This window comes from Dipodomys merriami, unplaced genomic scaffold, assembly GCF_024711535.1.
Source record: "Dipodomys merriami isolate MVZ:Mamm:240054 unplaced genomic scaffold, mDipMer1.0.p SCAF_9, whole genome shotgun sequence".
Classification (NCBI taxonomy): Eukaryota; Metazoa; Chordata; class Mammalia; order Rodentia; family Heteromyidae; genus Dipodomys; species Dipodomys merriami.
In genome coordinates this window covers 19,631,793-19,654,954 of record NW_027206512.1, presented here as the reverse complement: position 1 = coordinate 19,654,954, position 23,162 = coordinate 19,631,793, and the positions used below count along the sequence as shown (strand labels likewise).

The window sequence follows — 23,162 nt, the reverse complement described above, 5'->3', positions numbered from 1 at the left end:
CTTTCCCCTGGAGCCACAACGGGGTCCTGGCACTGGTTGAGAATCTGAAGGCGACTTTCTTCCGCAGACAGACCGCGCAAACCACCTGAGTGATCCAGATCCTTGCTGGTGCTTTTGCGTGGAATCTCCTGGAAGCTTCCTCCAAAGATAGCACAATCTGTGTGGAGTGCTGGCTTTTATAGAGATGGAAGAGCTTGGGTGCAGGGTGGAGTCTGAGACATATGCAAATTTGCATCCCACCCTATTAGGTACTGTGGTTTTCAATGTTCTCAGTGTATTTGGAATCAGGAATCCTTGGAGTATATTGAAGAGGATTACAGAAGTGGACTCCCTTGTCTTGTTTCTGCTTTTAGAACAAGTTGTTTTCGTTTTTCCCTGGAAGTTTTTTTGCATTGGAAGTTTGTCATAAGCAGCCATGATTATGTGGATGAAGTTCTGAGTACTCCTAAATTCTCAGAGCTTTTGACATCAAAGGAAATTGGATCTTGTCTTTGTTGCTTTTTAATGGGTGGCAATTATTGGTTTAAACATGTTCAACTAATCTTGGGTTCCTGGGATGAATCCTGTTTAATTGTAGAGTTCATCAATTTCATTTTTATAAGTTGAATTGGGTGGGATATTGTTTCACGGAGAAGCTGTGTTTTCCTGTTCATTAATGAGATAGGTCTGCCGATCTTTTTGAGTTTGTTTTCTCAATGTGGGTCCATGGGGTATAGCTACCATGAGCAAAGATGTGGGTAATGGAATGGGAAGACAGAGCTTGGGAGTTAACCAAAATCCATTTCAAACAACATCCTCTGTTCAGTAGGTTTCATGGATGCCCACAGGACTGGGATTCTCAGCTGTGAGTGTCGCCATCACATGCATTTGCATGGGTAATAACGAATGTCTTCCTTGATTTTGTGGAAGGTGAAGACTTAGAAATGTAGACATTTATAGCTGTTGACATGTCCCTGCCTGCCTGTGGATACAGATTTAGAAATAGAAAATTGACCTGTCCAGGTGAAGGCCCTTTGCAGATCGTAGTGGGCAGAGTGTGGCCCCAATGCAGTCCCTAAATGGTGGCTAGGTAGGGCTGGAGCAGTTCCTGGAATGTGGGTTGGGCAGACTAGGTGGGGCCAGCTAAAGTGTTGGTAGGAAACCCACAAGGCATTCTTTTTAATAATGATAGAAAAGGGTAGCCACAGGATATCATGAGTCTCCATAAATAGAAAGGACTTGACCACCTGATCAGGACTTTGGACAGCCCACCTGATCTGGTGTATATGTAAATAATGCCTACTTGTGTGTAACCACCTTGTATCAAACCTGAGAATTCTGCTTCTTCAGGTTTTGAACTTCTTTCTGGATCTAGCCTGACTTGGGTCATCAGCAATAAACTCCTTTACCCTCTCTAAAAATTAGTCTTGATCATTGTTGGTTTGTGCTGCTGTAACAGTTTGACAAGCCACAAATGGAGGCCCAAGCAGCAAACCAATAACCCCAAGGTGAGCACCTGTAGCGGCAGGGGTTTAGTTGAATCCTTCCCTGTTTTATTCTATTTCCCAGAACTCAGGGGTTTTGGGGGCTCTAGCAATTTTCCATAGAATGCATACTTTGTGATTGGGTCATGATTTGTTTCTGTGTAACATTTCCAAAATTTGAGTAATGTTGAAGCAGGTTGAGAGGTAGGCAACAGGAAATAGATCCTCTGGCTATTCCTCCAAAGTGAGAAACATGGGGTGATCTGAGATGGTATGGGTGTTAGCTATATTGAGGAAGTATGTTAAGTAGATCACGTGCTACCTTTGTGTTGTTTCTGCACTGCAGTTGCTCAGGAGCAATGTCCAGAGTGGGTTTCTTGGCCATGTTTCTGGAATATACATCCTCTTGGAGCATTCAACTCCCTGCTCAAGTTCTTATATCCTTCTAGTTTGTCAACATTTTGTTTTGTTTTTAATTTTTCTTCTTTGGCATCTAAGTCTTTATTACTTTGAATTTTACAAGCAAGCATCCATAGCAATGGAAGAAGTGCTGTGTGTGTGGGGAGGTGTGGTTATTTGTAGAGGACAGGAGAAGAAATTTTTCCCTAGTGGTAGTAAAGTTCCAGATTTCATAGTAACCCCAGGGTCTTTTGTTCCTTCAAAATGGCCTTACCATTTCATCAGAACCATCTCGTTCTAAAAGATGCCATTTGGGGCAGTGATGAGTTTTTCAGGTCTGCAATGGTGTCCTCAGTGTTGTACTTAATGCATAATTTCTTTGAAGGTTCAAGGTTGAAGGTTCCACTACCTGCTATGTCTTGCCCAAATTTTCCATCAAACTAAGAGCTTGTGAGCAGGGTGAAGTCTGAATAGGATTGTCTTATGCAAATGTATAGTTTTCCTTTTTCTTCTTTCCCTACTTGGTTTTCAGTTGTCTATCTCTTGTCTTAATGCTGTTGGAATAAGGAATCTCAGTAGTATATTGAAGAGAAGTAGAGAAAATGGACATGCATTTCTTGTTCATGATTTTAGAAAAAGTGGTTTTAGGTTTTCATCATGGAGAGTATGTTTACAGGAAGTGTCTTATTAACAAACTTTCTAGTGTGGAGGAAAGTCTTCAGTGTTCCTAACTTTTCCAGAGCTTTGAACATAAAGGATTCTGACTTCCTTAACCAGTGATAGGATTCTGCCCTTTGCAAATAAGGGTGGGTTTCGGTCTTGCTTCTGTCCCTCCCTGTCTCCCTCCCTTTGTCTTTGCATCCCTCCCTCCCTCCTTTCTTTCCTTACTTTCTTTTCTCCCTTCCTCCCTTCTTAATGTTTGGTTGACCCAGGTGTTTCTCTTGCCTCTGTAGGCTTAGAGGAAGGAAGAACAGCTCTATGTTGAAAAGGCATGGAGAAAGTGGACATCCTTGTCAGGTTCTGGGTTGTAAAAGTAATGACTTGAGGTTTTCATCCTTGAGTATGTTTAGTGGAAGTTGCCCACCTGGAGAAAGTTTTCATGTATTCCTAGCCTTCCAAAGCTTTGAATATCAAAGCATCCTGAATCCTTCTAAACACCTTTTCTGCCTCTACCGCAAAGGTCCTGCATTTCTTGTCTGTACTTCATCTCTGTGTGGCAATGATTGGTTTATAGAGGCTGCACTATCCTTGTATGCCTAGCATGAATCCTATTTGCCTAGTGTGTCTCTGTTTTCAATGAGTTCAATTCAGTTGGCTAGTAATTCCCTGAGAGACCTGGCACTGATGTTCATAAAAGAGAGAGATCATCCGATCTTTTTAGGGATGTCTGTGAATGTGCATACTCAGGGTATTGTTTCCATGACAAAGATCTGGAAGTGCATAGGGAAGACAGATCTTGGGAGGGAGTCAACGAAAGTTGATCTTGGGCAACATCCTGTGCTCTGTAGGCTTCTTGGATGCACACAGTACTCAGATTCTCAGCTTAGAGTGGAGCATTCCATGTGTTTATATCAGGACTAGAAAATGTCTAGTTTGCTTTGTTAGAAGGTGATGATGTAGGTACTTGGCATGCATAACTGCCCATGAATGCACTGAACACTACAAATACAGGTATGGAAGTATAAACTTGAGTCCTCTAGCAAGAGGCACTTTCTAGCCCACATTTTCTTGAATGGGGGCTGGTGGGGTTGACCTGTTTGTGGTATGTGTGTTGGGCAGCCTAGGTGGCGCCATCTGCATTGCTACTGGGAAGGCCACCAGGCAATGCTTTCAGGAGTAGGTAATGCATAAAGAACAGAAACAGGATGTCCTGAAGCTGCACAATAAACCTGGTCAGAAGTAGATGTCAGCCCATCTGACTTTTTCATGTCTGATTAATGCCTGTTTTATGTGTGCCCCATTTGTATGAAACACAAGAGATTCTTCAGGTCCCTGGCCAGTCAATCTTCTTTCTAGTTAAAGCATGGTTCAGGTAGCCAGCCATCACTTCCTTTATCCTTGGTGAAAATAGTCCTTTGCCTGCTAGTAGTCAGTGAGCTCATGGGACTAGAAGCCACAGATAAGAGTCACAAAGCAACAAACCAATCGCCTGAGGCTGAGCTGCTGTGGTGGCAGGGGTTTAGTTCCATCCTGCCATCCTGTTGTATTGTCTTGTCTACAACTCCTTGGCTTCTATGGCTTAATCCAATTTGGACAGAATGTATTACTGGATGGTTTCCTGTGAATTTGTTTCTCTGTAACATTCCCAAGACCTTGGCAATGTTGAGTCAGGATGAGAGGTACACAGCAGAAAATGTACCCTCTGGTTCCCCCTCTAGACTAAAGAGCATCTTGTGCTCTGCTAGATTTTTAGTGTTACATTTTTTGAAAGGGCTGTGTTAGGTTGGTCATCAGCCTCCTTTGTATATCATTACTCTGCTGCATCTGTGCCGCTGAACTATGCAGGAGTGCCTTTCCATGCCACTTAGGCCCTGTGTATATGGAAGCAAGGCCTAGTCTGGTCACTTTCATCTCCCCCAGTCAATTTCTGTGTCCACTTATGTGGCCAAAGCGTTTTGGTGTTATTTCTTTAATGTTTTCATTTGATGTTTTGCTTTTCAGCATCTAAATCTTTCTCCATGAGCATTTCAAAAACAAGCATCCATAATAATGGGAGAGGTAAGGTGGGGATTGACAAGAGGACATGGTAGGGAGTAAAGTTCCAGGCTCATTCCATTATGGATTTTGTGGTCAGCCAAAGACACATTGACCCTGAAAATGGTGTACCACTGCTTCAGAACACTCTTGTTCCAACAGGTACCAGTTTGGGCAGTGATGAGCTTTTTCAGGTCCCTGATGGTGTCATTGGTGCTGCACTTAACCTGGACTTTCTCATCCAGGTGTTCATTGCAAACGTCCTCAATCATCCTTTCAGGACCTTTCACCTGGAATCTCTGGAAACCTTCTTCTCAATAAGCCACGATACCTCAGCTCTTGCACAAATTTATAAGCAGATCCAGGAGCCTGGGGGCAGGGTGGAGTCTGACTTCCCTTGCCAGAGATAGGGTTCTGTCCTATGCACCATAGGATGGGTTTCCTTTGGACCTCTCTCCTTCCCTCCCTACCTTCTTCTCTCTCTGGTGCCCTCCCTTCCACTCTCCCTGCCTTCCCTGCCTATCCTCCCTTTCTTCCCTCCTACCTCCTTTGCTTCCTTTCTAATTCTCTCCATTCCTCTGTATTTGCTTCTCCTTTGTGTACCTCTTGTCTTGAGGATCTCCAGGTGGTACCTTCAGAGGGTAGTTACTGTGAAGAAGATCTTGATGGAACAAGTGCCAGTATGAGCCGAGTAAACCCTTTGGTCTCTGATGTTGTCCTCAGTGTGGTACTTCAAGCTGCCCTTCTTCCCCATGTGGTCCTTACAAGCAAATGAGCTGGGTGGTCCTGCTGGGACCCTTCACCTGTGATCTCCACAACTTTCTATCCAAGGGCAGACCACCTCTTTTCTCTTGTGCATACTTTTAGGTAGATCTAAGAGCCTGTGGGCAGAGCAGCGTCTCAGATCCTTTCATTCTAGAGTGGATTAGATTGTATGCAAAGGAGCACAGTGGCCTTTCTTCCTTCCCTCCCTACCTGGTTCTCCTTTGTCTTCTTCTGGCCTTAATGCTAGCTCTAGCAGTAAGGAATCCCAGTAGCTTATTGATGGGGAGTGGAGGGAGTGGACACACTTGTCTTGTTCCTGCATTTAGAAGCAACGGCTTTAGGAGTTCATCCTGGAATATGTTCACTGCAAGGATGTCCTAGCCAGACTGCATTATGTGCAGGAAGGTTCCACATATTCTTGGCTTCCCCACAGCCTTCCCCCTCCTAGGATGCTGGATCTATTGACAGGCTTCATCTGCATCTTCCAACATGAGCCAGTGGTGTGTTCCCTGTCTTTATGTCTGTTCACGTGTGACATTGACTGATTTACATATATTGAACTAGCCTGGCATACTAGGATGAATCCTAGGTGATCCCAGTGTATGATGTTTTAGGTTCGTTGTATTCATTTCCCAGTTTCTCAGTGAGCCACTCGGATTTACGCTCACTAAAGTGTCAGGTTGGCAACTGTGAGTACTTGGGGTTTAACTACCCAGGAGAAAAGATGCAGGAAAGGAAAGATGGAGCCTGAGAGGAAGTCACTGAAAGTGGACTTGTAAGGGACATCTGTATGGATTGTGGGAAGCCCACAAAGCATTGTTTTCAATAGGAATCCAAAAGAGTCGAGAGAACTAAAACACAGTTAGAACCTCCTCAGCTCACCTCACTTTTCCTTCTTGGATTAATGGCTATTTTGTGTGTTACCTTGCTTGCAAAAGATGCAGTTTGTGTTCTTTTGTGATTGAACCTCCTATCTGGCCCTAGCCTGGTTCTGGTCGTTGGCAATAAATTTCTTTTTGCTCTAAAAAAATTGGTCTTGATCTTTGCTGGTCTCCCCTGGTGTTAACAGTATGAGAAGCCACAAAGGGGGCCTAAAGCATCACCTCCATATCCCAAAGGCTAACACCTGCAGGGCCAGTTGTGTAGTATATGCAATTTGAGGCAGAATATGTACTTGCTGGTAGTGAGAACCCAGTTGTAGATATAACGTAAAAGGAAGCCATGCCAGGAGCCAGTGGTTGTAGCCTCTAATACTGCCTACTCAGGAAGCTGAAAAATTGAGGATCATGTTTCAACGCCCGGCTGGGCAGGAATGTCTTTGAGATTCTTCTTTTCATTTAACCACCAGAAATCTTCAAGTGGTGCTGTGGATCAAGGAGTAGAGTGCTAGCCTTGAGATGAAGAGCTCAGGAATAGTGTCCATGCCCAGAGTTCAAACCGCACAACTGACAACTGTCCAAAAACTGCAGCCATATTACCCTTTAGTTGTAGTCAGCAGAATGCTGACTGCACATTCTTGATCGCAGCTGTTGATGTGCTCTCTTTAATGTCCAGCATCTATAGAGTTCCTTAGGCTCCTAGTGACTACTGATGACCAGTAGCTGAATAAAACCCCCACTCCTAATGGCACTAGGGTGTGACCTCTTGACAGGATTTAACAGGGCTAACAGCAAAATTATCTTATGTATATCAGCTTGGCTGCCTAGGAAACTGGTAGCTATGTCTGTTTTTTGTCTTTATACATGCTGCCCTATTCCAACTGGGGCTGTTCTCAGTTCTGAGATACTATCGTCTAATACAGGTGAGTCGCTAGCCAGGTAATAAAGACTGCTTTTGCACTGGTGACCTTACTTCTGTGGATTTCTTGATTCCGAGTCTATTTCAGTTGCCTGGGGAAATAGAATCTCTGCAACATTCCCAGGAGTTTGGTAATATTGTAGTACATTGAGAGGAAGATAGCAGAAAATATCCCCTGCTCACTCCGCCAAATAGAACAGTACTCTGTGATCAGAGAGGGTAAATGAGTTATGCCTACTGAGGTTTCCTATGAGGTAGGTCAACTACTACCCTTGTAATGATGACTTGCTGCAGCTGTAGAGATGAAATGTCCAGGTATGCATCTCTTGGCCACTCTAGCCATTTGTGGAAAGAAGAAAGTCATCCTCGGGGAGTTTTTTATTTACTCTCCACTCAAGTAGGAAGTGGAGAAAGGAGGATGTTGCTCTGTAAAGCAGGCACCCTCAGAGCCTCAGATAGCCCAGCTTAAAGTTCTGAAGCCCAGGTGAGATTTCCTGGTAACCTGTGCTGGATGTGAATGCTAGGTGTGGGCTTCTGCTCTGAGCTGGACTCCTGCCATGGCAGTCCTGCAGGAAAGGTTGTAACCTTGAACTCTTTAGCCTCTCTAAACTCTGTGGTGGCTGAGGATTCTATCTGCTGAGGGCATTGCTACTACATTGGGGACAGAATTTCACTGCTGAAAATAAAGTGGGTGCTGTATCTGCTGTGTCAAAAACATGAGGGCTAAATCATGTAGTCTCCCACAGAATAAAAAATGTGTATGCACTTGACATATATCCTGTTGATTTTTCTGAAGAAAAGTTACTACCAGGGGGTTGCACCAGTAGAAGTAAATTGGATGGTTTATCTGGCCAAGGGATACGGGTGAGGTAGTTGTGTGAATTTTGAGGGAGAGTCAACCCCACTTTGGAGATTCCTGTCCCTTCTAGGCCAAGAACTTTATAGGCTTTTGGTCAGATAAGAGGATGAAAATTGTCTAGTAGCTTTTTTATAGATGAAAAGAGAAAAATCCCAATAGACATTAAAGGTGTGCAAGAGCTGTTTTTATTTTATTAACATAGTCAATTTTTGTGTACCTCCAATAAAAGATACAAAATCAACCTATGTGATGGTTCCATCTAACATCTGTTTAGACATTCCAATCCACCCATCTGCTTGTCCTCATACAGGTTGAAGGGGCCAGGCATGGGTTTTCTTAGTAAAGTAAGGAGCTGTATTCAAGGCAGTTATCTGAAGTACAGCCAATCTTTTCAATGCATGTAGGGAAAGAATGATTTTCATTTTCTGCTGGTATCTGGACAGGTCCAGTGAGCAGGAGGAGTCCAAAGGAAAAAACTGTATTTCTTTCAGAATTCATTTACTAGGATGTAAAAGTAACCTCTCTTCCATAGAAGGTGAGTGTGGTAATGATCTTGTAGAACCTACTGTGTGTTTCCAGCAGGCCCTCCCATCCACTGAGGGTCCCAAGAAATACAGTGGATGGGTGGTGGAGCCCCCATGAGAGGAGGAGTTGGTCCCACTGTGGGACCTGTGAGGCCCAAAACCTGGCCAAGGGCTTAGGGCAATGTCCAACCAGGCCACAGCTGAAGGACCATTTGGGGCAAATGGAAGTGTTTCTTCTGTCCCTTGAGGATGAGGAGGAGGACCAGGAGCAGAAGGAAGAGCTCCTGGCAGTCCGGGTCCATGCTCTACCTCCAAAGCAGAGCCCATGGTTGCAGCCTTCTCTTTGTCTTATCCTCTGGGTGCTTCTGGTCTTATCCAATTTACCAAGAGTCTGCAGCCATTGACATCACAGTTATGGAAGGATTTCCCAAGAGCCACTTGAGCAGCCTGCCTTGTGGCACACTGGATGAAAGTGCACTGCCATTTCCGCACAGCAGTGATGGTTCTCATCACTCCAACATGGTACAAGTGATTTCTTAGATCGGCCTCAGTAATGGAATCACCCAAACCACAACACAGTGTTGTGGAAGTCTTATTCTCTGGCCAGTGCAGACGAAGCTTGGTGAAGCTCTCTTTAGAAGCTTATGTGCTACAGGGTCATTGACTGCAGAATACCGATCTTGAATATTCTAGTCAGCAAGGGAATCATCTGTGTCAGGTCTTCATCCATCACATGAAAGACCGACGGGGTCCGAGGAAAGGTAACTGCGGCCGTCCCCCCCCCTCCTGCCCCCCTCCCCGGTCCCCAGCCTCCCTTAGCCCAGGAGACAATCAGACACAGCGGAGAATCAAGTCAAGCAGGAACTCAAACTCATTTATTAGCACACAGCAAGCACTTTTTACAGCAAGCACTTTTTAAGGCAAAAAAAGACTGGGTGTTATGGCAGGGGAGGAAGAGGAACCAATCACTGTCAAGGTCGCACATTATCATGCTCCTAAGCTTCCGCAGGTTGGTTACGCACTGAACATAAAGCAAACCAGGCTCTGCCCACTCAACTCCCTCTCAGCGCCATCTTTGCATGCCAGGTGCTCCACACATCTGGATCTGTGGCTTCTCCTGCCTGAAGGGACACTCTTGTCCTCTCTTACAACATCCTTTAACCCAGAAGGAGCAAATGTGGGGCTGGTTCCTTCTTCCTTGCTTTTCTATTTGGTTCTCTTTTGTCTTTCTCTGGCCTTAATGCCAGTAGAAAATCCCAATAGTATATTGCAGAGGAGTGATAAATGTAGACCTTCCGTATGTATGTAGTTGTCTCAGTACCCAGTAGTTTTCCACGAAGCAGTCCTTACATAGAAATGAGTTATCAAGAATTGATCAAGACAAACCCTTTGGCTGAACAATATAAAGAAAACGCAGGCCAGAAAGGAAGATGTTGATCAGCAATGTGGGCCCAGTAGGAGTTTACATTAATCCCATGTAGAATTCTGCAGCTGAGATTCCCTTTTAGGCCACCCTGAGTGAGAATGAGAGGTCTGGGCTTTGCTCTCATATAGACTCATCCGATGGACATCTTCCAGGATAGGCTGTGACTATGATGTCTTATTTTAAAGACATATTGTCAATTTTTTATTATTCATTATCAAATAGAGAGCAACCATATAGGTAATACACATACAGGTAAACACAATGATTCATGACCATAGTCAAATCCCTTTGATGGATTTTGTCTTTTTTTTTTTTTTTTCCAGGGCTGAGGACCTAACCCAGGGCCTTGTGCGCGCTGGGCGGGCGAGCGCCTTTCTGCTGGGCTAAACCCCCAGCCCCCCTCTGATGGATTTTTGAAGTTCCAGAGTCTACAGTTTAAAAGTATTCTTAACACAGTATTTTCAATGCAAGGGATCATAGAGCACTGAAAGATGAGAAGCAACATGGCTTTAGAAGCACTGTAACCCTCACTATATATACATGATGAACTTCTGTTTATTTCCAAAGAAACAACATTGAAGTAATACTAATTTACCTACTCAAGAATTAGCTTGTATGAAATATACAATATCCATTACAGAATCAAAGGCTAATATTAACAAACAGATTTAAGCCACAGTATTTGCTGATACAGATGGACAACATCCCTGTGCAGCATAAAGCATCCCACCAAGTTGTAGGAAAAAGTGCAATGGCCTTCGTTTCTATGTTCACAATCAAGTCTCTAAAATGAATCCCAGTCTCTAGATGAAGGTATGCCCTGCTTCTGTATCCAGCTTTTCAGAGAAGGAGGAACCAAATAGTTCAGAATCTCAAGTGGGATTTATGCTTCCTCATATACACATCCAATGCTTCCCAGAACTGCAAGAACACTACTCTGTCCCGATGCCGTTTGTGAGAGCTGACTTCTAATACTGTCACATCCCACTTCTGGACATTGGGATCTAGACAAACTTCCTCATACTTGAGGTGGAAGGCTTTAATTTTAGCAAATATGCCAACTGGTGATCCATCAGGCATAAGCCCTGGCCAGCCTTTAAATTGCCAAGCAGGACCTTGAACAAACACTGCCACAACCTGATCCCAGTCTTGAGGCCCAAGTTTAAGGGGCTGGTCGACCACTTTATAAGGTACTGTGAGCCAGACTGCAGCACCCTCTGCCCCCATCTGACCTTTTGTCCTGTGTAGCAGGGTTTGATTCTGTGGTTTACAACCTTGTTTCTTCTTTTCAAGCGGTGGGACAAATTTTGAATCCTGCAGAAGGTCTTTCACATTCAGCATGGTTATTAAAGAAGTGGTCGTTGCAGGTACTATGATAATGGGTGTCTGTGATGCTTTCTTCTGATTGGGGGGAAGTCTTGCTGGAGAAATGGGTCTTGGCACAGGCTGGGCTGCTGGAGTGTGAGCCTTAGGAGCAGATACTTCTTCCCTTACAGACTTCAGTGTCCTGCCATGGTAGGTGTCTCTCGTGTTAATTGTAAAGCCTTCAATTTCTTCTTTCCCTTTGAATCTTTCCTGGTCATATCTGTTGTAGGCTAGTGGCATAGGCCGCTTAGTATGCAAGGTAGGATCCACAGGTGCTGCCAGTGGAGCTGGTCGCTGATCAGGTGCCTGCCTTTCTTCTCTGGCTTCTACAGACTGAAGAATTGCAAAAATATTGGAAAAGTCCATTCTTGTGCTCTGCAAGATAGTTGTCCGTGTCCTCCCCACCTTCTCTCTGCTGACAATATCTTGGGTCGCGTCCCCTTCACCATGTACAGAACTTCTGTATTTCTGGTTCCAGGGAGTCATATCATGGAGATCAGTCTTGATAGTTGCTCTTCTCTTAGCCATGATTTTGGCTTTGATGGAGGCAATCTTTTCCACTGTCATTGCTTCGGATAAAGCCCTGATCTGTTCAGTCTTCACAATTCCTTCTTTATGGCCCTGCAACAGAGCAGCCAGTCTCCCTTTTGCCAGGCACATGGCCTCTTCCTCCTCAATTCGTGGTTTCTTTGCTTCTGGTGGAACTTCCTGTGAAGCTCGTTTGACTTGAGTGGATCTCTGCAGACCTATTTCCAGTGGCACACTTGGGTCTATACTTGCCGATGTTGGCGCTTCACCATTGAGATAGCCGAGGAGATCTTTTCGGTCAGGTCTTCGAACCGCAGGGATATTTTCCGAGACTGCACGTCGAACGTAAAGTGGATGAGCAAGGTGCACATTATCAAGCAGAAATAAGATGGATTCCAATGTGTAGTATTCTCTGGGCTGGTCTTCCTTTCCGGGCCTCCAAACCATGTAGTTGGTCTTCACATTCTTGGGCCAGGAGAACTCGCCAAAGATCACCTCATCTCCGTTCACTACAATCTCCTTCTTCTGGATATTGTACTGTCTCAGGACGCTGAGCACGTCAGCCATCTTTCCCCTGGAGCCACAACGGGGTCCTGGCACTGGTTGAGAATCTGAAGGCGACTTTCTTCCGCAGACAGACCGCGCAAACCACCTGAGTGATCCAGATCCTTGCTGGTGCTTTTGCGTGGAATCTCCTGGAAGCTTCCTCCAAAGATAGCACAATCTGTGTGGAGTGCTGGCTTTTATAGAGATGGAAGAGCTTGGGTGCAGGGTGGAGTCTGAGACATATGCAAATTTGCATCCCACCCTATTAGGTACTGTGGTTTTCAATGTTCTCAGTGTATTTGGAATCAGGAATCCTTGGAGTATATTGAAGAGGATTACAGAAGTGGACTCCCTTGTCTTGTTTCTGCTTTTAGAACAAGTTGTTTTCGTTTTTCCCTGGAAGTTTTTTTGCATTGGAAGTTTGTCATAAGCAGCCATGATTATGTGGATGAAGTTCTGAGTACTCCTAAATTCTCAGAGCTTTTGACATCAAAGGAAATTGGATCTTGTCTTTGTTGCTTTTTAATGGGTGGCAATTATTGGTTTAAACATGTTCAACTAATCTTGGGTTCCTGGGATGAATCCTGTTTAATTGTAGAGTTCATCAATTTCATTTTTATAAGTTGAATTGGGTGGGATATTGTTTCACGGAGAAGCTGTGTTTTCCTGTTCATTAATGAGATAGGTCTGCCGATCTTTTTGAGTTTGTTTTCTCAATGTGGGTCCATGGGGTATAGCTACCATGAGCAAAGATGTGGGTAATGGAATGGGAAGACAGAGCTTGGGAGTTAACCAAAATCCATTTCAAACAACATCCTCTGTTCAGTAGGTTTCATGGATGCCCACAGGACTGGGATTCTCAGCTGTGAGTGTCGCCATCACATGCATTTGCATGGGTAATAACGAATGTCTTCCTTGATTTTGTGGAAGGTGAAGACTTAGAAATGTAGACATTTATAGCTGTTGACATGTCCCTGCCTGCCTGTGGATACAGATTTAGAAATAGAAAATTGACCTGTCCAGGTGAAGGCCCTTTGCAGATCGTAGTGGGCAGAGTGTGGCCCCAATGCAGTCCCTAAATGGTGGCTAGGTAGGGCTGGAGCAGTTCCTGGAATGTGGGTTGGGCAGACTAGGTGGGGCCAGCTAAAGTGTTGGTAGGAAACCCACAAGGCATTCTTTTTAATAATGATAGAAAAGGGTAGCCACAGGATATCATGAGTCTCCATAAATAGAAAGGACTTGACCACCTGATCAGGACTTTGGACAGCCCACCTGATCTGGTGTATATGTAAATAATGCCTACTTGTGTGTAACCACCTTGTATCAAACCTGAGAATTCTGCTTCTTCAGGTTTTGAACTTCTTTCTGGATCTAGCCTGACTTGGGTCATCAGCAATAAACTCCTTTACCCTCTCTAAAAATTAGTCTTGATCATTGTTGGTTTGTGCTGCTGTAACAGTTTGACAAGCCACAAATGGAGGCCCAAGCAGCAAACCAATAACCCCAAGGTGAGCACCTGTAGCGGCAGGGGTTTAGTTGAATCCTTCCCTGTTTTATTCTATTTCCCAGAACTCAGGGGTTTTGGGGGCTCTAGCAATTTTCCATAGAATGCATACTTTGTGATTGGGTCATGATTTGTTTCTGTGTAACATTTCCAAAATTTGAGTAATGTTGAAGCAGGTTGAGAGGTAGGCAACAGGAAATAGATCCTCTGGCTATTCCTCCAAAGTGAGAAACATGGGGTGATCTGAGATGGTATGGGTGTTAGCTATATTGAGGAAGTATGTTAAGTAGATCACGTGCTACCTTTGTGTTGTTTCTGCACTGCAGTTGCTCAGGAGCAATGTCCAGAGTGGGTTTCTTGGCCATGTTTCTGGAATATACATCCTCTTGGAGCATTCAACTCCCTGCTCAAGTTCTTATATCCTTCTAGTTTGTCAACATTTTGTTTTGTTTTTAATTTTTCTTCTTTGGCATCTAAGTCTTTATTACTTTGAATTTTACAAGCAAGCATCCATAGCAATGGAAGAAGTGCTGTGTGTGTGGGGAGGTGTGGTTATTTGTAGAGGACAGGAGAAGAAATTTTTCCCTAGTGGTAGTAAAGTTCCAGATTTCATAGTAACCCCAGGGTCTTTTGTTCCTTCAAAATGGCCTTACCATTTCATCAGAACCATCTCGTTCTAAAAGATGCCATTTGGGGCAGTGATGAGTTTTTCAGGTCTGCAATGGTGTCCTCAGTGTTGTACTTAATGCATAATTTCTTTGAAGGTTCAAGGTTGAAGGTTCCACTACCTGCTATGTCTTGCCCAAATTTTCCATCAAACTAAGAGCTTGTGAGCAGGGTGAAGTCTGAATAGGATTGTCTTATGCAAATGTATAGTTTTCCTTTTTCTTCTTTCCCTACTTGGTTTTCAGTTGTCTATCTCTTGTCTTAATGCTGTTGGAATAAGGAATCTCAGTAGTATATTGAAGAGAAGTAGAGAAAATGGACATGCATTTCTTGTTCATGATTTTAGAAAAAGTGGTTTTAGGTTTTCATCATGGAGAGTATGTTTACAGGAAGTGTCTTATTAACAAACTTTCTAGTGTGGAGGAAAGTCTTCAGTGTTCCTAACTTTTCCAGAGCTTTGAACATAAAGGATTCTGACTTCCTTAACCAGTGATAGGATTCTGCCCTTTGCAAATAAGGGTGGGTTTCGGTCTTGCTTCTGTCCCTCCCTGTCTCCCTCCCTTTGTCTTTGCATCCCTCCCTCCCTCCTTTCTTTCCTTACTTTCTTTTCTCCCTTCCTCCCTTCTTAATGTTTGGTTGACCCAGGTGTTTCTCTTGCCTCTGTAGGCTTAGAGGAAGGAAGAACAGCTCTATGTTGAAAAGGCATGGAGAAAGTGGACATCCTTGTCAGGTTCTGGGTTGTAAAAGTAATGACTTGAGGTTTTCATCCTTGAGTATGTTTAGTGGAAGTTGCCCACCTGGAGAAAGTTTTCATGTATTCCTAGCCTTCCAAAGCTTTGAATATCAAAGCATCCTGAATCCTTCTAAACACCTTTTCTGCCTCTACCGCAAAGGTCCTGCATTTCTTGTCTGTACTTCATCTCTGTGTGGCAATGATTGGTTTATAGAGGCTGCACTATCCTTGTATGCCTAGCATGAATCCTATTTGCCTAGTGTGTCTCTGTTTTCAATGAGTTCAATTCAGTTGGCTAGTAATTCCCTGAGAGACCTGGCACTGATGTTCATAAAAGAGAGAGATCATCCGATCTTTTTAGGGATGTCTGTGAATGTGCATACTCAGGGTATTGTTTCCATGACAAAGATCTGGAAGTGCATAGGGAAGACAGATCTTGGGAGGGAGTCAACGAAAGTTGATCTTGGGCAACATCCTGTGCTCTGTAGGCTTCTTGGATGCACACAGTACTCAGATTCTCAGCTTAGAGTGGAGCATTCCATGTGTTTATATCAGGACTAGAAAATGTCTAGTTTGCTTTGTTAGAAGGTGATGATGTAGGTACTTGGCATGCATAACTGCCCATGAATGCACTGAACACTACAAATACAGGTATGGAAGTATAAACTTGAGTCCTCTAGCAAGAGGCACTTTCTAGCCCACATTTTCTTGAATGGGGGCTGGTGGGGTTGACCTGTTTGTGGTATGTGTGTTGGGCAGCCTAGGTGGCGCCATCTGCATTGCTACTGGGAAGGCCACCAGGCAATGCTTTCAGGAGTAGGTAATGCATAAAGAACAGAAACAGGATGTCCTGAAGCTGCACAATAAACCTGGTCAGAAGTAGATGTCAGCCCATCTGACTTTTTCATGTCTGATTAATGCCTGTTTTATGTGTGCCCCATTTGTATGAAACACAAGAGATTCTTCAGGTCCCTGGCCAGTCAATCTTCTTTCTAGTTAAAGCATGGTTCAGGTAGCCAGCCATCACTTCCTTTATCCTTGGTGAAAATAGTCCTTTGCCTGCTAGTAGTCAGTGAGCTCATGGGACTAGAAGCCACAGATAAGAGTCACAAAGCAACAAACCAATCGCCTGAGGCTGAGCTGCTGTGGTGGCAGGGGTTTAGTTCCATCCTGCCATCCTGTTGTATTGTCTTGTCTACAACTCCTTGGCTTCTATGGCTTAATCCAATTTGGACAGAATGTATTACTGGATGGTTTCCTGTGAATTTGTTTCTCTGTAACATTCCCAAGACCTTGGCAATGTTGAGTCAGGATGAGAGGTACACAGCAGAAAATGTACCCTCTGGTTCCCCCTCTAGACTAAAGAGCATCTTGTGCTCTGCTAGATTTTTAGTGTTACATTTTTTGAAAGGGCTGTGTTAGGTTGGTCATCAGCCTCCTTTGTATATCATTACTCTGCTGCATCTGTGCCGCTGAACTATGCAGGAGTGCCTTTCCATGCCACTTAGGCCCTGTGTATATGGAAGCAAGGCCTAGTCTGGTCACTTTCATCTCCCCCAGTCAATTTCTGTGTCCACTTATGTGGCCAAAGCGTTTTGGTGTTATTTCTTTAATGTTTTCATTTGATGTTTTGCTTTTCAGCATCTAAATCTTTCTCCATGAGCATTTCAAAAACAAGCATCCATAATAATGGGAGAGGTAAGGTGGGGATTGACAAGAGGACATGGTAGGGAGTAAAGTTCCAGGCTCATTCCATTATGGATTTTGTGGTCAGCCAAAGACACATTGACCCTGAAAATGGTGTACCACTGCTTCAGAACACTCTTGTTCCAACAGGTACCAGTTTGGGCAGTGATGAGCTTTTTCAGGTCCCTGATGGTGTCATTGGTGCTGCACTTAACCTGGACTTTCTCATCCAGGTGTTCATTGCAAACGTCCTCAATCATCCTTTCAGGACCTTTCACCTGGAATCTCTGGAAACCTTCTTCTCAATAAGCCACGATACCTCAGCTCTTGCACAAATTTATAAGCAGATCCAGGAGCCTGGGGGCAGGGTGGAGTCTGACTTCCCTTGCCAGAGATAGGGTTCTGTCCTATGCACCATAGGATGGGTTTCCTTTGGACCTCTCTCCTTCCCTCCCTACCTTCTTCTCTCTCTGGTGCCCTCCCTTCCACTCTCCCTGCCTTCCCTGCCTATCCTCCCTTTCTTCCCTCCTACCTCCTTTGCTTCCTTTCTAATTCTCTCCATTCCTCTGTATTTGCTTCTCCTTTGTGTACCTCTTGTCTTGAGGATCTCCAGGTGGTACCTTCAGAGGGTAGTTACTGTGAAGAAGATCTTGATGGAACAAGTGCCAGTATGAGCCGAGTAAACCCTTTGGTCTCTGATGTTGTCCTCAGTGTGGTACTTCAAGCTGCCCTTCTTCCCCATGTGGTCCTTACAAGCAAATGAGCTGGGTGGTCCTGCTGGGACCCTTCACCTGTGATCTCCACAACTTTCTATCCAAGGGCAGACCACCTCTTTTCTCTTGTGCATACTTTTAGGTAGATCTAAGAGCCTGTGGGCAGAGCAGCGTCTCAGATCCTTTCATTCTAGAGTGGATTAGATTGTATGCAAAGGAGCACAGTGGCCTTTCTTCCTTCCCTCCCTACCTGGTTCTCCTTTGTCTTCTTCTGGCCTTAATGCTAGCTCTAGCAGTAAGGAATCCCAGTAGCTTATTGATGGGGAGTGGAGGGAGTGGACACACTTGTCTTGTTCCTGCATTTAGAAGCAACGGCTTTAGGAGTTCATCCTGGAATATGTTCACTGCAAGGATGTCCTAGCCAGACTGCATTATGTGCAGGAAGGTTCCACATATTCTTGGCTTCCCCACAGCCTTCCCCCTCCTAGGATGCTGGATCTATTGACAGGCTTCATCTGCATCTTCCAACATGAGCCAGTGGTGTGTTCCCTGTCTTTATGTCTGTTCACGTGTGACATTGACTGATTTACATATATTGAACTAGCCTGGCATACTAGGATGAATCCTAGGTGATCCCAGTGTATGATGTTTTAGGTTCGTTGTATTCATTTCCCAGTTTCTCAGTGAGCCACTCGGATTTACGCTCACTAAAGTGTCAGGTTGGCAACTGTGAGTACTTGGGGTTTAACTACCCAGGAGAAAAGATGCAGGAAAGGAAAGATGGAGCCTGAGAGGAAGTCACTGAAAGTGGACTTGTAAGGGACATCTGTATGGATTGTGGGAAGCCCACAAAGCATTGTTTTCAATAGGAATCCAAAAGAGTCGAGAGAACTAAAACACAGTTAGAACCTCCTCAGCTCACCTCACTTTTCCTTCTTGGATTAATGGCTATTTTGTGTGTTACCTTGCTTGCAAAAGATGCAGTTTGTGTTCTTTTGTGATTGAACCTCCTATCTGGCCCTAGCCTGGTTCTGGTCGTTGGCAATAAATTTCTTTTTGCTCTAAAAAAATTGGTCTTGATCTTTGCTGGTCTCCCCTGGTGTTAACAGTATGAGAAGCCACAAAGGGGGCCTAAAGCATCACCTCCATATCCCAAAGGCTAACACCTGCAGGGCCAGTTGTGTAGTATATGCAATTTGAGGCAGAATATGTACTTGCTGGTAGTGAGAACCCAGTTGTAGATATAACGTAAAAGGAAGCCATGCCAGGAGCCAGTGGTTGTAGCCTCTAATACTGCCTACTCAGGAAGCTGAAAAATTGAGGATCATGTTTCAACGCCCGGCTGGGCAGGAATGTCTTTGAGATTCTTCTTTTCATTTAACCACCAGAAATCTTCAAGTGGTGCTGTGGATCAAGGAGTAGAGTGCTAGCCTTGAGATGAAGAGCTCAGGAATAGTGTCCATGCCCAGAGTTCAAACCGCACAACTGACAACTGTCCAAAAACTGCAGCCATATTACCCTTTAGTTGTAGTCAGCAGAATGCTGACTGCACATTCTTGATCGCAGCTGTTGATGTGCTCTCTTTAATGTCCAGCATCTATAGAGTTCCTTAGGCTCCTAGTGACTACTGATGACCAGTAGCTGAATAAAACCCCCACTCCTAATGGCACTAGGGTGTGACCTCTTGACAGGATTTAACAGGGCTAACAGCAAAATTATCTTATGTATATCAGCTTGGCTGCCTAGGAAACTGGTAGCTATGTCTGTTTTTTGTCTTTATACATGCTGCCCTATTCCAACTGGGGCTGTTCTCAGTTCTGAGATACTATCGTCTAATACAGGTGAGTCGCTAGCCAGGTAATAAAGACTGCTTTTGCACTGGTGACCTTACTTCTGTGGATTTCTTGATTCCGAGTCTATTTCAGTTGCCTGGGGAAATAGAATCTCTGCAACATTCCCAGGAGTTTGGTAATATTGTAGTACATTGAGAGGAAGATAGCAGAAAATATCCCCTGCTCACTCCGCCAAATAGAACAGTACTCTGTGATCAGAGAGGGTAAATGAGTTATGCCTACTGAGGTTTCCTATGAGGTAGGTCAACTACTACCCTTGTAATGATGACTTGCTGCAGCTGTAGAGATGAAATGTCCAGGTATGCATCTCTTGGCCACTCTAGCCATTTGTGGAAAGAAGAAAGTCATCCTCGGGGAGTTTTTTATTTACTCTCCACTCAAGTAGGAAGTGGAGAAAGGAGGATGTTGCTCTGTAAAGCAGGCACCCTCAGAGCCTCAGATAGCCCAGCTTAAAGTTCTGAAGCCCAGGTGAGATTTCCTGGTAACCTGTGCTGGATGTGAATGCTAGGTGTGGGCTTCTGCTCTGAGCTGGACTCCTGCCATGGCAGTCCTGCAGGAAAGGTTGTAACCTTGAACTCTTTAGCCTCTCTAAACTCTGTGGTGGCTGAGGATTCTATCTGCTGAGGGCATTGCTACTACATTGGGGACAGAATTTCACTGCTGAAAATAAAGTGGGTGCTGTATCTGCTGTGTCAAAAACATGAGGGCTAAATCATGTAGTCTCCCACAGAATAAAAAATGTGTATGCACTTGACATATATCCTGTTGATTTTTCTGAAGAAAAGTTACTACCAGGGGGTTGCACCAGTAGAAGTAAATTGGATGGTTTATCTGGCCAAGGGATACGGGTGAGGTAGTTGTGTGAATTTTGAGGGAGAGTCAACCCCACTTTGGAGATTCCTGTCCCTTCTAGGCCAAGAACTTTATAGGCTTTTGGTCAGATAAGAGGATGAAAATTGTCTAGTAGCTTTTTTATAGATGAAAAGAGAAAAATCCCAATAGACATTAAAGGTGTGCAAGAGCTGTTTTTATTTTATTAACATAGTCAATTTTTGTGTACCTCCAATAAAAGATACAAAATCAACCTATGTGATGGTTCCATCTAACATCTGTTTAGACATTCCAATCCACCCATCTGCTTGTCCTCATACAGGTTGAAGGGGCCAGGCATGGGTTTTCTTAGTAAAGTAAGGAGCTGTATTCAAGGCAGTTATCTGAAGTACAGCCAATCTTTTCAATGCATGTAGGGAAAGAATGATTTTCATTTTCTGCTGGTATCTGGACAGGTCCTGCGAGCAGGAGGAATCCAAAGGAAAAAACTGTATTTCTTTCAGAATTCATTTACTAGGATGTAAAAGTAACCTCTCTTCCATAGAAGGTGAGAGTGGTAATGTTCCTGTAGAACCTACTGTGTGTTTCCAGCAGGCCCTCCCATCCACTGAGGGTCCTGAGAAAGACAGTGGATGGGTGGAGGAGTTGGTCCCACTGTGGGACCTGTGAGGCCCAAAACCTGGCCAAGGGCTTAGGGCAATGTCCAACCAGGCCACAGCTGAAGGACCATTTGGGGCAAATGGAAGTGTTTCTTCTGTCCCTTGAGGATGAGGAGGAGGACCAGGAGCAGAAGGAAGAGCTCCTGGCAGTCCGGGTCCATGCTCTACCTCCATAGCAGAGCCCTTGGTTGCAGCCTTCTCTTTGTCTTATACTCTGGTTGCGTCTGGTCTTATCCAATTTACCAAGAGTCTGCAGCCATTGACATCAAGTTTATTGAAGGATTTCCCAAGAGCCACTTGAGCAGCCTGACTTGTTGCACACTGGATGAAAGTGCACTGCCATTTCCGCACAGCAGTGATGGTTCTCATCACTCCAACATGGTACAAGTGATTTCTGAGATCGGCCTCAGTAATGGAATCACCCAAACCACAACACAGTGTTGTGGAAGTCTTATTCTCTGGACAGTGCAGACGAAGCTTGGTGAAGCTCTCTGTAGAAGCTTATGTGCTACAGGGTCATTGACTGCAGAATACCAATCTTGAATATTCTAGTCAGCAAGGGAATCATCTGTGTCAGGTCTTCATCCATCCCATGAAAGATGGACGGGGTCCGAGGAAAGGTAAGTGCGGCCGCTCCCCCCCCCCCCCCCGCCCCCCTCCCGGGTCCCCAGCCTCCCTTAGCCCAGGAGACAATCAGACACAGCGGAGAATCAAGTCAAGCAGGAACTCAAACTCATTTATTAGCACACAGCAAGCACTTTTTACAGCAAGCAGTTTTTAAAGCAAAAAAGACTGGGTGGCATGGCAGGGGAGGAAGAGGAACCAATCACTGTCAAGGTCGCACCATATCATGCTCCTAAGCTTCCGCAAGCTGGATATGCACTGAACATAAAGCAAATCGGGCTCTGCCCACTCAACTCCCTCTCAGCGCCATCTTTGCATGCCAGGTGCTCCGCATATCTGGATCTGTGGCTTCTCCTGCCTGAAGGGACACTCTTGTCCTCTCTTACAACATCCTTTAACCCAGAAGGAGCAAATGTGGGGCTGGTTCCTTCTTCCTTGCTTTTCTATTTGGTTCTCTTTTGTCTTTCTCTGGCCTTAATGCCAGTAGAAAATCCCAATAGTATATTGCAGAGGAGTGATAAATGTAGACCTTCCCTATGTATGTAGTTGTCTCAGTACCCAGTAGTTTTCCAGGAAGCAGTCCTTACATAGAAATGAGTTGTCAAGAATTGATCAAGACAAACCCTTTGGCTGAACAATATAAAGAAAACGCAGGCCAGAAAGGAAGATGTTGATCAGCAATGTGGGCCCAGTAGGAGTTTACATTAATCCCATGTAGAATTCTGCAGCTGAGATTCCCTTTTAGGCCACCCTGAGTGAGAATGAGAGGTCTGGGCTTTGCTCTCATATAGACTCATCCGATGGACATCTTCCAGGATAGGCTGTGACTATGATGTCTTATTTTAAAGACATATTGTCAATTTTTTATTATTCATTTTCAAATAGAGAGCAACCATATAGGTAATACACATACAGGTAAACACAATGATTCATGACCATAGTCAAATCCCTTTGATGGATTTTGTCTTTTTTTTTTTTTTTCCAGGGCTGAGGACCTAACCCAGGGCCTTGTTTGCGCTGGGCGGGCGGGCGCCTTTCTGCTGGGCTAAACCCCCAGCCCCCCTCTGATGGATTTTTGAAGTTCCAGAGTCTACAGTTTAAAAGTATTCTTAACACAGTATTTTCAATGCAAGGGATCATAGAGCACTGAAAGATGAGAAGCAACATGGCTTTAGAAGCACTGTAACCCTCACTATATATACATGATGAACTTCTGTTTATTTCCAAAGAAACAACATTGAAGTAATACTAATTTACCTACTCAAGAATTAGCTTGTATGAAAATATACAATATCCATTACAGAATCAAAGGCTAATATTAACAAACAGATTTAAGCCACAGTATTTGCTGATACAGATGGACAACATCCCTGTGCAGCATAAAGCATCCCACCAAGTTGTAGGAAAAAGTGCAATGGCCTTCGTTTCTATGTTCACAATCAAGTCTCTAAAATGAATCCCAGTCTCTAGATGAAGGTATGCCCTGCTTCTGTATCCAGCTTTTCAGAGAAGGAGGAACCAAATAGT

The 23,162-nt window shown here is 44.3% G+C and overlaps 2 pseudogenes; both read right to left on the bottom strand.

Moving 5' to 3' along the window:
* Positions 1–8,539: 8,539 nt before the first annotated feature.
* LOC138820958 (pre-mRNA-splicing factor RBM22 pseudogene) lies at positions 8,540–10,432 on the bottom strand (annotated as a pseudogene).
* A 359-nt stretch (positions 10,433–10,791) lies between these two features.
* Positions 10,792–12,387, bottom strand: LOC138820822 (parafibromin pseudogene; annotated as a pseudogene).
* Between the last annotated feature and the right edge of the window lie 10,775 nt (positions 12,388–23,162).